At 39.8% G+C, this 15,761-nt stretch overlaps 1 pseudogene; it reads left to right on the forward strand.

Annotated features, from left to right (window-relative positions):
• Positions 1-14,514: 14,514 nt before the first annotated feature.
• Positions 14,515-15,300, forward strand: LOC143649686 (ubiquitin-conjugating enzyme E2 D3 pseudogene; annotated as a pseudogene).
• The last annotated feature ends 461 nt before the right edge of the window (positions 15,301-15,761 follow it).

Genomic DNA, 15,761 nt, shown 5'->3' on the forward strand with positions numbered 1-15,761 from the left:
ATATTTAAAACTACATGCTTCCTCTACCCATTCCATATTCACTATACCCTCAGCATGCACCTCAGCTGGTTGTGTTTATTTGTTTGATGTGGTCACCCAATTTTTCAGTCCTTAAAGCTCTGGGCTGCTAGGAAACCTGCCTGGGTGGGTTGTCGCTATTGACTTCAAACACAGGGAATGGCAGTATGGAGAGATGCTGAAAGGGATCTCCTATATTATTGGCAAAACTTTTTGCTGGTTATGGACAGATGAGTAGAAAAAAATAAGTATAAAAATAAATAAAAATTGGGGGATAAGGGTAAAAATTGGGTAGACAAATACTGTGTGTCAGTGAGAGGGAGGCGTAAGGAATATGGGATGCATGAGGTTTTTTTTCTTTTTATTTCTTTTTATGGAGTGATGCAGATGTTCTCAAAATTATCTTAGTGACAAATACACAACTATGTGATGATATTTTAAGCCTTTGATTATAAAATAAGGTTGCACTATATGTGTGTGGATATTTCTCAATAAAAATATTTTAGAAAAGGAAAGAAAAAATCCCATTGCTAATCAAAAAAGCAACGAATAAACAACAAGTTCTTGAAAAAAAAATAAAGTGCCAAATTGAGTGGATCGTGATATGGATTATACAGTGCCTTCTGGAGGACATTGTCCCACCATGTCAAGAGTATTATCACCGAGCTAGCACCAAAACTGAGTCTTCGAAAGCCCATTCCTCCATTCCATAAATTCAGCCTGCATTCAGAAGATGGGGAACATGGCAAGACAAGGGAACTCTATGACAATGTGCCGATTCCAGCACTTCATTTGCTGTGAAGTTGGCTCCTTGCCCAGAGGCAATGCTGGGTAGATGATTATCATCATGAATAATGCAAACTAGAAATGGTAGTTATACAGAAGCATTGTAAGCAAGGAAGACAAAGCCATATCAAGAGGAAGCATTTACTTTTGTAAGTAAAAAACCCTGCTCCTTCCATTAAGAAAGTGGTCCAATGTAAATAATTTGCCAACCGGTAGTAGGCTGACAAATCAAGGAATGTTGCCATATCAGGGACTGGGTATTGGTCTCTGCTGCTGGAAGAATGGGCACTCAACAGTAGCTGTAGCCAACCTGGCCTTGGTGAGTGGAAGTCCATGTTGCTGAGCCTATGCATAACCTCCATCCCTGACATCATGGTCACTTTGTTCTTGAGTCCATTGGGCAATGAAGAGTGTGGTTGAGGCTTTATCATATCCACTTGTGATCAGTTCATGTGTCAATTTGGCCAGGTGTTAGTGTCCAGTTGTTTTCATAAGCAAGCACTGACCTGTTAGTAATTGTGTAAATACTTTGTGAACTTAAATGATCAATAATTTAATTATTTCATGTATGGAAGATGGCATCAGCAATCAACCGAGGAGATTGCTCTTAACCGTTAAGGGTATTTAATCCAGTCGGTTGAGGGTTTTAAAAGGAGAAGGGATGATTTCAGCAGTCATAAAAGAGAATTCTTTCTCTATATCAACAAGCCAGCATCTCCTGGAAAATACATCAAGGACCCTCATTAGAGTGCCTAGCACACAGAGTGCCCTCTGGAATTTGGAATTGTTCATTCACCCATTCATATGAGAAGTTCTTTTTCAAAATCTCATATTATTTGTGATATCTCCTATCAGGTATGTTTCCATAGAGAACCCGGACTAGTTCAGCTTTGGTACCAGGAATGCTTCTGGAGAAACAGAATCCTAAGGATAAGATATCTAAATTGGTCTGGAATTTTGGGAATTGGTTCTCTAATCTGTTTAGATTTAAAGTACTAATGACTCTATTTCCAATAATAAAGGTGGCATTGGTAGCCCATGGTATGATTTGACAATAGAACTATGCAAAATATCAACACCAGATATGTTACCCAGATGCTTAAGAGGCAAGGTTCTGGGTAAGTGTTTTTCACTCCTGAACAGAGGTTTTTGGAGTTAAAAGGTATACTGATACAGGCTGGTTGTTTCTAAATATGATTAGACATATTATCCAATCAATTGTAGACTTTAAAAGGAGAAGGGATGATTTCAGTAGTCAAATGAGAGAATTTCGTTTCTACTTCAGCAAGCCAGCTTCTCCAGGAGAAATCCTCAAGGATGTTCACAGAGCTCCCATCTTGCCCTCTGCCCACCAGGATTTAGACATGTGCATCTCCATAATCAGCTGATGCAATTCTTATTAAATATCACATAATATTTCCAGATATCTGCTGCCAATTCTCTTTCCCTAGAGAATCTGGACCATTACACCATAGAATGGGTTATTTTATCCACTGGTTATCAAAATTATCTCTGCTGAAATCACCCTCTGGAGAGTGTTCAAATGGGAAACCATACTATCCTCTTTTTCACCCATCAAGAAAGGTCTATACATATAAAGTTCCCCCTGAATTCTTTGCCTGACTTCAAATGACTTATCCACCTGTCTTCTTTTTCTAACATTAGGTGTGAAATACACCAAATATTTTAAAAAGCAATTAATTCCTATGTACACTTCAATAAGCAGTCACATATCAGATCACAAATTTTGACATGGGCAACAGCTCCACAATCATAGATCCTTCCCTCCAGCTGCTCCAAAACACCGAAACCAAAATGAAAGATCAATACAGTGATTCAGTAGACACACCCAGCTGCCAAATCCCAACCTCCCTCTAGAGCCCCTTCCTCTCCTCATTAACTCCCAATTTCCAGGGACACCTGAATTATGTGCACTCCAAATTTCTTCATGTTGAAAAGTCTCCCTGATAACTTTGACAACAATTTTCCAATCATATTCCTTCCAAAACCCTAACCATCTAAACAACTCACTGGCATAGGCATGGAAAATTCATATATTCCTGAGGTATGACAGTAACTGTATATTGCTGGCCTTGCCAGTTGAAAGCAAACTGTTTCTGGTGACCTTTACTTTACAACTATAAAAACAAAAAGCATGTGCCAGGTCAATAGCTGCATACCAATGTGTCAATATCCCAGCTGCTACAACATATAACATACAATGGGTTGGTTTAAACAATGGGAATTTATTGGCTCATACTTTTGAGGCTAAAAGCCCAACATCAAAATGTCAGCAAGGCACAGTCCTTGTAGACTCTGCAGTTCTGGGGCTGGCTGCCTGCAATTGTAAGGTTCTTGGCTTTTCTCTCAAATGTCATCTTTATTCCATTCTAGCTTGCATTGCCTTCCAGCACTTCCTTTTGCCCTGTCTCTGTGACCTGCTCTAGAAGGCCTCCAAGAATACAATTAAGACCCATGCTGATTCATTTGGCTACATGCTAACTAAAAATAACATCTTTAAAAGGTCTTCAATTGTCTTCAATCTTCAGTTTACCATGCAGTGATATCATCTCTGGCACAGTAACTGCAGTTGGACTCATCACATGGATAACTTTACGAAAATCTACTGTCACCTTCTGTCATGGTTAGAGACAGGTGTCAACTTGGCCAAGTTGTGGTACCTGTTTATCTGATTGGGCAAGCGCTAGCCTGTCTGTTGCAATGAGGACATTTCATAGGATTAGGTCATGATCACGTCAGCTACATTCACAGCTGATTCCATTTGTAATCAGCCAAAGGGGAGTGTCTTCTGCAATTAGTGATGCTAAATGCAATCATGGGAAGCCTTTTAAGGAGGACTTAGAGGAGACAGGTTCCATTCCTGCTTGGCTGGTGAGCCTCTCCTGTGGAGTTCATCCAGGCCATCCATTGGAGTCATTGGCTTTGCAGCCTGCCCTGTGGATTTTGGACTCTGCGTTCCTACAGTCACGTGAGACACTTTCATAAATTTTATCTTTGCAAGTGTTCCCTGTTGATTCTGTTTCTCTAGAGAACCCTAACTGATACACCTTCTAAGATCCATCTATTCTCCATGTAGGCCAAGAGTAGAATTGAATGGAGATGCAGTTGGAATCACCATCTCTGCATCCTTCAAGTCCTTGATGGGGGTATAAATCTCTGAAATACCTCCAGGAATGTGGAATTTTTGGTTTCACTCTTTCGCTAGCTAGACATCGATCTAGTTTCTTCCACTTGGATTTTCCTGCCATTATACCACTCATTCCACACCTCATGGAACCAATGTGGAGATTCCATCATTTGCTGAGTATGTCTCTATAAGGACCTTCATAAGTCCTTATATTTACTAGGGATGATGGTGACATTTTTGGTCTCCTAGAATTGTGGGTTCAGAGCCTGTATCTGGGAATTCCTGAAATGCAAGATCATTTCCTTTTCCCAGATGCACAATTACCAGGTAAAAGATTTTTGACCTATTAGCGGATTGTTTGGAGGAATAACAAAACTATAAATTTGGAGCAGTATAGCAGAGTCTTTCTCCATAGTAACCTGGGATTGGCTTCCTTCAAAGGGATCTGGACTTGTAAGTTGTCCCCAGTCTAGAAAGTAACTGAGGGGCCATGAATTTGTTTTCATGATTCAAGTTATGGCTTCTGTTCACTTGAACTAGATCTTTTGTGCTTATGGATAACAAGAAATAATCAGGTAGACTACACATCCATTTCACTTCTTGGTACCCCAAGAGCAAGAGCCATGGAACACATCTCTGTGAGTCAGAATATTATGATTTCAGATACTACTCTGCTCTCCATTCTCGTAGCCATACCCACCTGGCCATTGGCAATTAATTACTGCCACATGGCTTCTACCTAGTATTTATGGATCCAAGTTTGGACCACGGTGTTATTTGATATACCCCCCAAAATTGAACAGTGGGTGTTTGGGGATGAAGGAGCTGCTCTCAGAAATTTATTCCTCCCATTTGTTAAAGGGGCATCCTCAGTCATTCTGGGAGTAGGTAAGAAGGCCTGATAAGATAAATGTACACTAATGTTGCAATCTCTCTAAGCCTTATGGATCCCCTCATTTTACATTATACAAGGGCAGTTCTGTCATTTGAACCACATTAATGTAGGATATTGTTTGGTCCATGCTTCAGCCACCCAAACTTACAAACTAATATGACCCTTTCTAACCTCTCAAGTAACATGATTGAATCCAGAATCTCTGCTGAGTGGATCCATTCAATAGATTGAGCTCGATCCATCTTCATATTCTTTCTACCTTTATTCCACATCCTTCATAAATATTTCCACGAAGATTCCCCTGATTTCTGAGTTGCATACATTGGGAAAAGCATTCAGTTTTTTTGGCATGCAGAACACCTCCTCATAGGTCACACTTTGTACCTCCCCCTTGGGGACCTGAAGGACTTTAGTGTAATTACAAGACTGGAAGAAAAGAGAGGAGACCAGGTTTCATGAGAGGAAATAGCAGTGTCTTATAAGCCAACTGTCTCAGGGCAGTCCATTATAGTGTCATCCAGTGAAACAGGGTTAATATCCTCAGATGAGGTTGGGAAGGCTGATTCCTTCAAGCAGAACACAGTTTTCTCTGGCAAAGACTTGGCAGGATCCAAGGTTTCAATGTCCCGCCAATATCATCATCACATATATGTCACAATGCCAATTTTCAGGACTGTATTCCTTTGCAATGGATACCCACTCTTTCACAGCAGACATCATGCATATTGCATTGTAATTCAGCCACTCATAGGATGAGTTATGCTGATGGGTCTCAGAAATCTCACACTACAGCTACAAAAACTGAGTTTTCATCAGGGCACACACAGAAGTCTTCATGTCCCTCAAGGGGTACTTGAGATGCGAAGTGAAGACCTGGGTTCAATCTTTTGTTCCAATGAATGTGAAAACCCTAGCAACCACACATATATACACTCACAGAAGCATACCCAGAGGCACATACAACACACAGGAAGACAGCCACACACAGATATAAATGCACAAAGACAGACACAGACATATACAGACACAAAACAGATACACAGACACTTCCTGGAAGATGGCGGCTTAGTAAGACGCGCGGATCTTAGTTTCTTCTCCAGGACACCTACTAGGGGAGTAGAAACGATACAGAAAGCGCCCAAAGCCACAACAGAGATAAAAAAGACAGCGTACCCCATCCTGAAACGGCTGGCTGGCTGAGAGAAGCAGCTCGGGTGAGATCGCCGAGGCGCGCGGGCCTTACCGGGCGGGGTGGCAAGCGGCCGGAGTTACTCCCTTCCCCCTTCCCGGGCCGGCTGGGAGAATTGGAGAGGCGGTCCCCTGAAACCAAGGCAACTGGCGCCCACACCACGCGCAGCCCCCGGACAAACTGAGAGAATTGGATCGGAAATCCCCAGCCCGTGGAGAACGGTGACGGGTGGGGGAGGCCCCTTCCAAACCCGTGACTCCCAGGGAACGTGCACTCTCTCGGGCGGGCTGCTGCCGCTGGCGCCCTCCCGCCACGCTTGTTGCCCAGGGCCGACTAGGAAATTCGGACGGGCTCTTTCCCTGGCTGCGGCGACCAGCAACCCTCCCTGCGTTCAGACCGAGGGCCGGCTCAAGCCGCTTCGGCTAGCGAACCCCCAGGACGGCGAGAGTTTTCCAAAGTTTAAGGTCTCACAGCACCTTTTACTGGTGGGACCCGCAGACAAACGTGTGCCACGAGCGCCACCTACTGGGCAGGATAAGAAAAACAGAACCCAGAGATTTCACAGAAAAATATTACAACCTTGCTGGGTCCAACACCAAGAGAAATCTGAATAAATGCCCAGACGCCAGCAGCAGAAGATAACTGTCCACGCTCAAAAGATTGAGAATATGGCCCAGTCAAAGGAACAAACCAATAGCTCAAATGAGACACAAGAGCTGAGACAACTAATCCTGAATATACGAACAGAAATGGAAAACCTCTTCAAAAATGAAATCGATAAATTGAGGGAGGACATGAAGAGGACATGGGCTGAACATAAAGAAGAAATAGAAAAACTGAAAAAACAAATCGCAGAACTTATGGAAGTGAAGGATAAAGTAGCAAACATAGAAAAAATAATGGATAGCTACAATGATAGATTTAAAGAGACAGAAGATAGAATTAGTGATTTGGAGGATGGAACATCTGAATTCCAAAAAGAAACAGAAACTATAGGGAAAAGAATGGAAAAATTTGAACAGGGTATCAGGGAACTCAAGGACAATATGAACTGCACAAATATACGTGTTGTGGGTGTCCCAGAAGGAGAAGAGAAGGGAAAAGGAGGAGAAAAACTAATGGAAGAAATTTTCACTGAAAATTTCCCAACTCTTATGAAAGACCTAAAATTACAGATCCAAGAAGTGCAGCGCACCCCAAAGAGATTAGACCCAAATAGGCGTTCTCCAAGACACTTACTAGTTAGAATGTCAGAGGTCAAAGAGAAAGAGAAGATCTTGAAAGCAGCAAGAGAAAAACAATCCATTACATACAAGGGAAACCCAATAAGACTTTGTGTAGATTTCTCAGCAGAAACCATGGAAGCTAGAAGACAGTGGGATGATATATTTAAAATACTAAAAGAGAAAAACTGCCAACCAAGACTCCTATATCCAGCAAAATTATCCTTCAAAAATGAGGGAGAAATTAAAACATTCTCAGACAAAAAGTCACTGAAAGAATTTGTGACCAAGAGACCAGCTCTGCAAGAAATACTAAAGGGAGAACTAGAGTCAGATACAAAAAGACAGAAGAGAGAGATATGGAAAAGAGTGTAGAAAGAAGGAAAATCAGATATGATATATATAATACAAAAGGCAAAATGTTAGAGGAAAATCTTATCCAAACAGTAATAACACTAAATGTCAATGGACTGAATTCCCCAATCAAAAGACATAGATTGGCAGAATGGATTAAAAAACAGGATCCTTCTATATGCTGTCTACAGGAAACACATCTTAGACCCAAAGATAAACATAGGTTGAAAGTGAAAGGTTGGGAAAAGATATTTCATGCAAATAACAACCAGAAAAGAGCAGGAGTGGCTATACTAATATCCAACAAATTAGACTTCAAATGTAAAACAGTTAAAAGAGACAAAGAAGGACACTATATACTAATAAAAGGAACAATTAAACAAGAAGACATAACAATCATAAATATTTACGCACCGAATCAGAATGCCCCAAAATACGTGAGGAATATACTGCAAACACTGAAAAGGGAAATAGACTCATATACCATAATAGTTGGAGACTTCAACTCACCACTCTCATCAAGGGACAGAACATCTAGACAGAGGATCAACAAAGAAATAGAGAATCTGAATATTACTATAAATGAACTAGACTTAATAGACATTTATAGGACATTACATCCCACAACAGCAGGATACACCTTTTTCTCAAGTGCTCATGGATCATTCTCAAAGATAGACCATATGCTGGGTCACAAAGCAAGTCTTAACAAATTTAAAAAGATTGAAATCTTACACAACACTTTCTCGGACCATAAAGGAATGATGTTGGAAATCAATAATAGGCAGAGTGCCAGAAAATTCACAAATACGTGGAGGCTCAACAACACACTCCTAAACAACGACTGGGTCAAAGAAGAAATTGCAAGAGAAATTAGCAAATACCTCGAGGCGAATGAAAATGAAAACACAACATATCAAAACTTATGGGACGCAGCAAAGGCAGTGCTAAGAGGGAAATTTATTGCTCTAAATGCCTATATCAGAAAAGAAGAAAAGGCAAAAATTCAGGAATTAACTATCCATTTGGAAGAACTGGAGAAAGAACAGCAAGCTAACCCCAAAGCAAGCAAAAGGAAAGAAATAACAAAGATTAGAGCACAAATAAATGAAATTGAAAACATGAAAACAATAGAGAAAATCAATAAGACCAGAAGTTGGTTCTATGAGAAAATCAATAAGATTGATGGGCCCTTAGCAAGATTGACAAAAAGAAGAAGAGAGAGGATGCAAATAAATAAGATCAGAAATGGAAGAGGAGACATAACTACTGACCTCACAGAAATAAAGGAGGTAATAACAGGATACTATGAACAACTTTACGCTAATAAATACAACAATTTAGAGGAAATGGACGGGTTCCTGGAAAGACATGAACAACCAACTTTGACTCAAGAAGACATAGATGACCTCAACAAACCAATCACAAGTAAAGAAATTGAATTAGTCATTCAAAAGCTTCCTAAAAAGAAAAGTCCAGGACCAGATGGCTTCACATGTGAATTCTACCAAACGTTCCAGAAAGAATTAGTACCAATTCTCTTCAAACTCTTCAAAAAAATCGAAGTGGAGGGAAAACTACCTAATTCATTCTATGAAGCCAACATCACCCTCATACCAAAACCAGGCAAAGATATTACAAAAAAAGAAAACTACAGACCAATCTCTCTAATGAATACAGATGCAAAAATCCTCAATAAAATTCTAGCAAATCGTATCCAACAACACATTAAAAGAATTATACATCATGACCAAGTAGGATTCATCCCAGGTATGCAAGGATGGTTCAACATAAGAAAATCAATTAATGTAATACACCATATCAACAAATCAAAGCAGAAAAATCACATGATCATCTCAATTGATGCAGAGAAGGCATTCGACAAGATTCAACATCCTTTCCTGTTGAAAACACTTCAAAAGATAGGAATACAAGGGAACTTCCTTAAAATGATAGAGGGAATATATGAAAAACCCACAGCTAATATCATCCTCAATGGGGAAAAATTGAAAACTTTCCCCCTAAGATCAGGAACAAGACAAGGATGTCCACTATCACCACTATTATTCAACATTGTGTTGGAGGTTCTAGCCAGAGCAATTAGACAAGAAAAAGAAATACAAGGCATCAAAATTGGAAAGGAAGAAGTAAAACTATCACTGTTTGCAGGCGATATGATACTATATGTCGAAAACCCGGAAAAATCCACAACAAAACTACTAGAGCTAATAAATGAGTACAGCAAAGTAGCAGGTTACAAGATCAACATTCAAAAATCTGTAGCATTTCTATACACTAGTAAGGAACAAGCTGAGGGGGAAATCAAGAAACGAATCCCATTCACAATTGCAACTAAAAGAATAAAATACCTAGGAATAAATTTAACTAAAGAGACAAAAAACCTATATAAAGAAAACTACAAAAAACTGCTAAAAGAAATCACAGAAGACCTAAATAGATGGAAGGGCATACCGTGTTCATGGATTGGAAGACTAAATATAGTTAAGATGTCAATCCTACCTAAATTGATTTACAGATTCAATGCAATACCAATCAAAATCCCAACAACTTATTTTTCAGAAATAGAAAAACCAATAAGCAAATTTATCTGGAAGGGCAGGGTGCCCCGAATTGCTAAAAACATCTTGAGGAAAAAAAACGAAGCTGGAGGTCTCGCGCTGCCTGACTTTAAGGCATATTATGAAGCCACAGTGGTCAAAACAGCATGGTATTGGCATAAAGATAGATATATCGACCAATGGAATCGAATAGAGTGCTCAGATATAGACCCTCTCATCTATGGACATTTGATCTTTGATAAGGCAGTCAAGCCAACTCACCTGGGACAGAGCAGTCTCTTCAATAAATGGTGCCTAGAGAACTGGATATCCATATGCAAAAGAATGAAAGAAGACCCATCTCTCACACCCTATACAAAAGTTAACTCAAAATGGATCAAAGATCTAAACATTAGGTCTAAGACCATAAAACAGTTAGAGGAAAATGTAGGGAGATATCTTATGGATCTTACAACTGGAGGCGGTTTTATGGACCTTAAACCTAAAGCAAGAGCACTGAAGAAGGAAATAAATAAATGGGAACTCCTCAAAATTAAACACTTTTGTGCATCAAAGAACTTCATCAAGAAAGTAGAAAGACAGCCTTCACAATGGGAGACAATATTTGGAAATGATATATCAGATAAAGTTCTAGTATCCAGAATTTATAAAGAGATTGTTCTTCTCAACAACAAAAAGACAGCCAACCCAATTACAAAATGGGAAAAAGACTTGAACAGACACCTCTCAGAAGAGGAAATACGGATGGCCAAGAGGCACATGAAGAGATGCTCAATGTCCCTGGCCATTAGAGAAATGCAAATCAAAACCACAATGAGATATCATCTCACACCCACCAGAATGGCCATTATCAACAAAACAGAAAATGACAAGTGCTGGAGAGGATGCGGAGAAAGAGGCACACTTATCCACTGTTGGTGGGAATGTCAAAGGGTGCAACCACTGTGGAAGGCAGTTTGGCGGTTCCTCAAAAAGCTGAATATAGAATTGCCATACGACCCAGCAATACCATTGCTAGGTATCTACTCAAAGGACTTAAGGGCAAAGACACAAACGGACATTTGCACACCAATGTTTATAGCAGCATTATTTACAATTGCAAAGAGATGGAAACAGCCAAAATCTCCATCAACAGAAGAGTGGCTAAACAAACTGTGGTATATACATACGATGGAATATTATGCAGCTTTAAGACAAGATAAACTTATGAACCATGTAATAACATGGATGGACCTAGAGAATATTATGCTGAGTGAATCCAGCCAAAAACTAAAGGACAAATACTGTATGGTCCCACTGATGTGAACGGACATTCGAGAATAAACTTGAAATATGTCATTGGTAACAGAGTTCAGCAGGAGTTAGAAACAGGGTAAGACAATGGGTAATTGAAGCTGAAGGGATACAGACTGTGCAACAGGACTAGATACAAAAACTCAAAAATGGACAGCACAATAATACCTAATTGTAAAGTAATCATGTTAAAACACTGAATGAAGCTGCATCTGAGCTATAGGTTTTTGTTTTGTTTTGTGTTGTTTTGTTTTGATTTTACTATTATTACTTTTATTTTTTTCTCTATATTAACATTCTATATCTTTTTCGGTTATGTTGCTAGTTCTTCTAAACCAATGCAAATGTACTAAGAAATGATGATCATGCAGCTATGTGATGATGTTAAGAATTAATGATTGCATGTGTAGAATGGTATGATCTCTAAATGTTGGGTTAATTTCTTTTTTTCCGTTAATTAAAAAAAAAAAAAAAAGAGAAGGGATAATTGGAGATGAAGGGATACAGACTGTACAACGGGACTGGATATAAAAACTCAGAAATGGACAGCACAATACTACCCAATTGTAATACAATTATGTTAAAACACTGAATGAAGCTGTATGTGAGGTATAGGTTTTTTGTTTTTGTTTTTTTTGTTTTTTTTTCTTTCTATTATTGTTTTAATTCTTATTCTGTTGTCTTTTTATTTCTTTTTCTAAATCGATGCAAATGTACTAAGAAATGATGAATATGCAACTATGTGATGTTATTAAGAATTACTGATTGTACATGTAGATTGAAATGATTTCTAATTGTTTTGTTAATTCTTTTTTTAATTAATAAAAAAAAAACAGATACACAGGCACATACACACACACAGACACACAAACCAATAATGCACACAAACACAAAGACACACTGAAAAATAGGCAATCACATTTAAGGACACACAAACACAAAGACACAGGTACACGCAATGCAAAATGGTGTCCTGGTGCCATGATAACACCACTTTCTTCTCACCTCCACAAAAACTGAGTAAGCCAGGACTGAGTACAGTGCAACCTGGCAACATTGTATTATTTCCACAGAAGATTTAGGAATGGTACCCAGAAATTCCAGCTGGAAAGTCTCCTTGTATATGAAAACTAGGGGCTTCCTGTTGGTATGACAATTTTCTGCCTTGCATTTGAAGAAATCTAAAAAAAAAAGGTCTACAGGGAAAGAGAGAGAAAATGCCATGCCCTGATTGAAAAGAATAAACATAATTTCAAATCACCCATGAGGGATTGTGATAAAGAAACTTTCCTTGGTACTGGTGGCATCCCAAATTTGGGAATATACCCTGATATCCACAGAAACTAATAAAAGAGGAAAAACGAGTCTAGTCAAAATAAAGTAGTGGTATTTTCCCAGGGTCAAAAGACACCGTAAAAATGGAAATCCTGAGAGTAAAATGAGCAAAGAGAACAAACGAATATTTCACAAAAGAAATTATAGTAAGTAGCACACATTCTGGGAATCTTTTATGTGTAGTGGCAGAAGACCTGTAAATGATAATAAATGCAAAAAAAATCTTGCTTTCAGATGAATTTGATTTGAAGCTCAGATATAACATACCCTAGCTGCTGAAATCTGACTGGGGCCAAACCTTTTTAAATCATAATAAAACCCCTCTATAGACTAAGGCCAGGAGGGGCCAAGATGGTGGCTTAGTAATGTGTGCGTTTTAATTCGTCCTCCAGAACAACTACTAAATAACCAGAAACAGTACAGAACAGCTCCCAGAGCCACGATAGTGACCAAACACACAGCATACCCTAGTTTGAACCAGCTGGACCGGCTGCGATTCTCCAGAGCAGTGAGTTCCCCAAGTCACGGCAGTTCCCTAAGCCGTGGCAGCCAGTGCTCGGCACCCCTCCTCCACAGACAGCTTCCCAGAGGGAAAGGAAAGAGACTCTAACAGTGGCAGGGACTGAGTCTAACCAAACACCAATTGTGGCATTAATAAACAAATTCTTACTACTAAAAATAGGCCCCCAGCTCAGGCGAAACTGGTCAAGGCAGAGGTTGCCTATTGGGCTAACTGAAAAAGAGGAAAGAGGATGAAACGGAGGCTTTTGTGGATGTTTCTATGGAGGCTTGGCTGCCTCTGGATTCAGCAGCAGGATTACACAAGCTGCAATTGCTCCAGGCATATGCAGAAACAGGCTACTTTCAGGGCTGTCTCCCACCTGAGCCTTTCCCAGTGGAGGGGTGAAACACAACTCAGGTGGAGTCCCTCTCTCAAGGAATTCAGACCCCAGGGCTTGGCAATTTAAAGCCATTAAAACCAGCCTACAACATTTCCTCTGTCTCCACCACACCCCCAGCAGAGAGAGCCTTCAAAAGTTAAAGGAGCCACAACATCTTTTGCTGGTGGGACCTGCAGAAAGACAAGTGCCACATACCGGGCAGGATAAGAAAAACAGAGCACAGAGACTTCACAGGAAAGTCTTTCAAACTTCTGGGTCTCACTCTCAGGGAAAATTGACACAGGTGACTCCTTCCCCCCAAAAGGAGGCCAGCTTAGTTTGGGAAAACCCAGCTGGAGTCTGTAATACCTATGTAGACCCTCCTAAGGGTGGGGAGGGAAAAGGCATCTTACAAGCAGGACAAGAAACAAGAAAACAAGAACTGAAAAATTACCCTCTGTTAAACAAAACTTAAGCTAGAAGCCCAGAAAAAGCTGAACTGAAGGTCAAAGAACAGATAGACAACAAACTCATCTAGGAAGAAAATCCTAGGTAAGATAAGTGAAAGCAATTTCCAGAATAAACTAATTAAGGTAATTAAATGTCCAGACACCAGCAAAAAATAACAAATCACACCAGGAAAATTGAAGATATATCCCAGTCAAAGGAACAAACCAATAGTTCAAATGAGATACAGGAGCTGAAACAACTAATTCTGAATATATGAACAGAAATGGAAAACATCAAAAAAAGGATAAACCTTTTTCTCAAGTGCTCATGGATCATTCTCAAAGATAGACCATATGGATATAGTAAAAAGGTGCTGTTCGGAAAAAGAGAAAGACAAGGCGTGGCACAGATACAGTCGGCCCTGGACGTGGGAAGTAAACTGTCTCCCTTCATCTTTAGATTCATCTTGTGCTCGCGACGGCGGCGTTGGCGGACTGATACGCGGCGGTGAAGAGGCGCCTGTGTCTGGCAGAACTGGTGTGAGACGAAGATACACTCCTTCCCTGCTGCCCTAATAATCAAGAGTTTTGGCCGGACCTTTGAGTGCACACCAAGATAGTGCGGAGCCAGTTGAAAAGCACAGACTATGGCACTGAAACGGATTAATAAGGAACTTAGTGATTTGGCCCGTGACCCCCCAGCACAATGTTCTGCAGGTCCAGTTGGGGATGATATGTTTCATTGGAAAGCCACAATTATGGGACCTAATGACAGCCCATATCAAGGCAGTGTATTCTTTTTGACAATTCATTTTCCTACAGACTACCCCTTCAAACCACCTAAGGTTGCATTTACAACAAGAATTTATCATCCAAATATTAACAGTAATGGCAGCATTTGTCTCGATATTCTAAGATCACAGTGGTCTCCTGCTTTAACTATTTCTAAAGTTCTTTTATCCATTTGTTCACTGCTATGTGATCCGAACCAAGATGACCCCCTAGTGCCAGAGATTGCACAGATCTATAAAACAGACAGAGATAAGTACAACAGAATATCTCGGGAATGGACTCAGAAGTATGCCATGTGATGCTACCTTAAAGTCAGAATAACCTGCATTATAGCTGGAATAAACTTTAAATTACTGTTCCTTTTTTGATTTTCTTATCCGGCTGCTCCCCTATCAGACCTCATCTTTTTTAATTTTATTTTTTGTTTACCTCTCTCCGTTCATTCACATGCTCATCTGAGAAGACTTAAGTTCTTCCAGCTTTGGACAATAACTGCTTTTAGAAACTGTAAAGTAGTTACAAGAGAACAGTTGCCCAAGATTCAGAATTTTTTAAAACATGGAGCATGTGTATTATGTGTCCAATGTCTTCATTCTAACTTGGTTATGAGACTAAAACCATTCCTCACTGCTCTAACATGCTGAAGAAGTCATATGAGGGGGAGGGAGATGGATGTTCAGTTGTCACATCAAAGGAAACAGCATTACTCTATAGCAGCATCCATTCTTGTTTAAACCTTTCACTGTTAGAAATTTGAGGTTACATGATATACTTTATGCTCATAACTGATGTGGCTGGAGAATTGGTATTGAATTTATA

The sequence above is a fragment of the Tamandua tetradactyla genome, chromosome 11 (genome assembly GCF_023851605.1).
Source record: "Tamandua tetradactyla isolate mTamTet1 chromosome 11, mTamTet1.pri, whole genome shotgun sequence".
Classification (NCBI taxonomy): domain Eukaryota; kingdom Metazoa; phylum Chordata; class Mammalia; order Pilosa; family Myrmecophagidae; genus Tamandua; species Tamandua tetradactyla.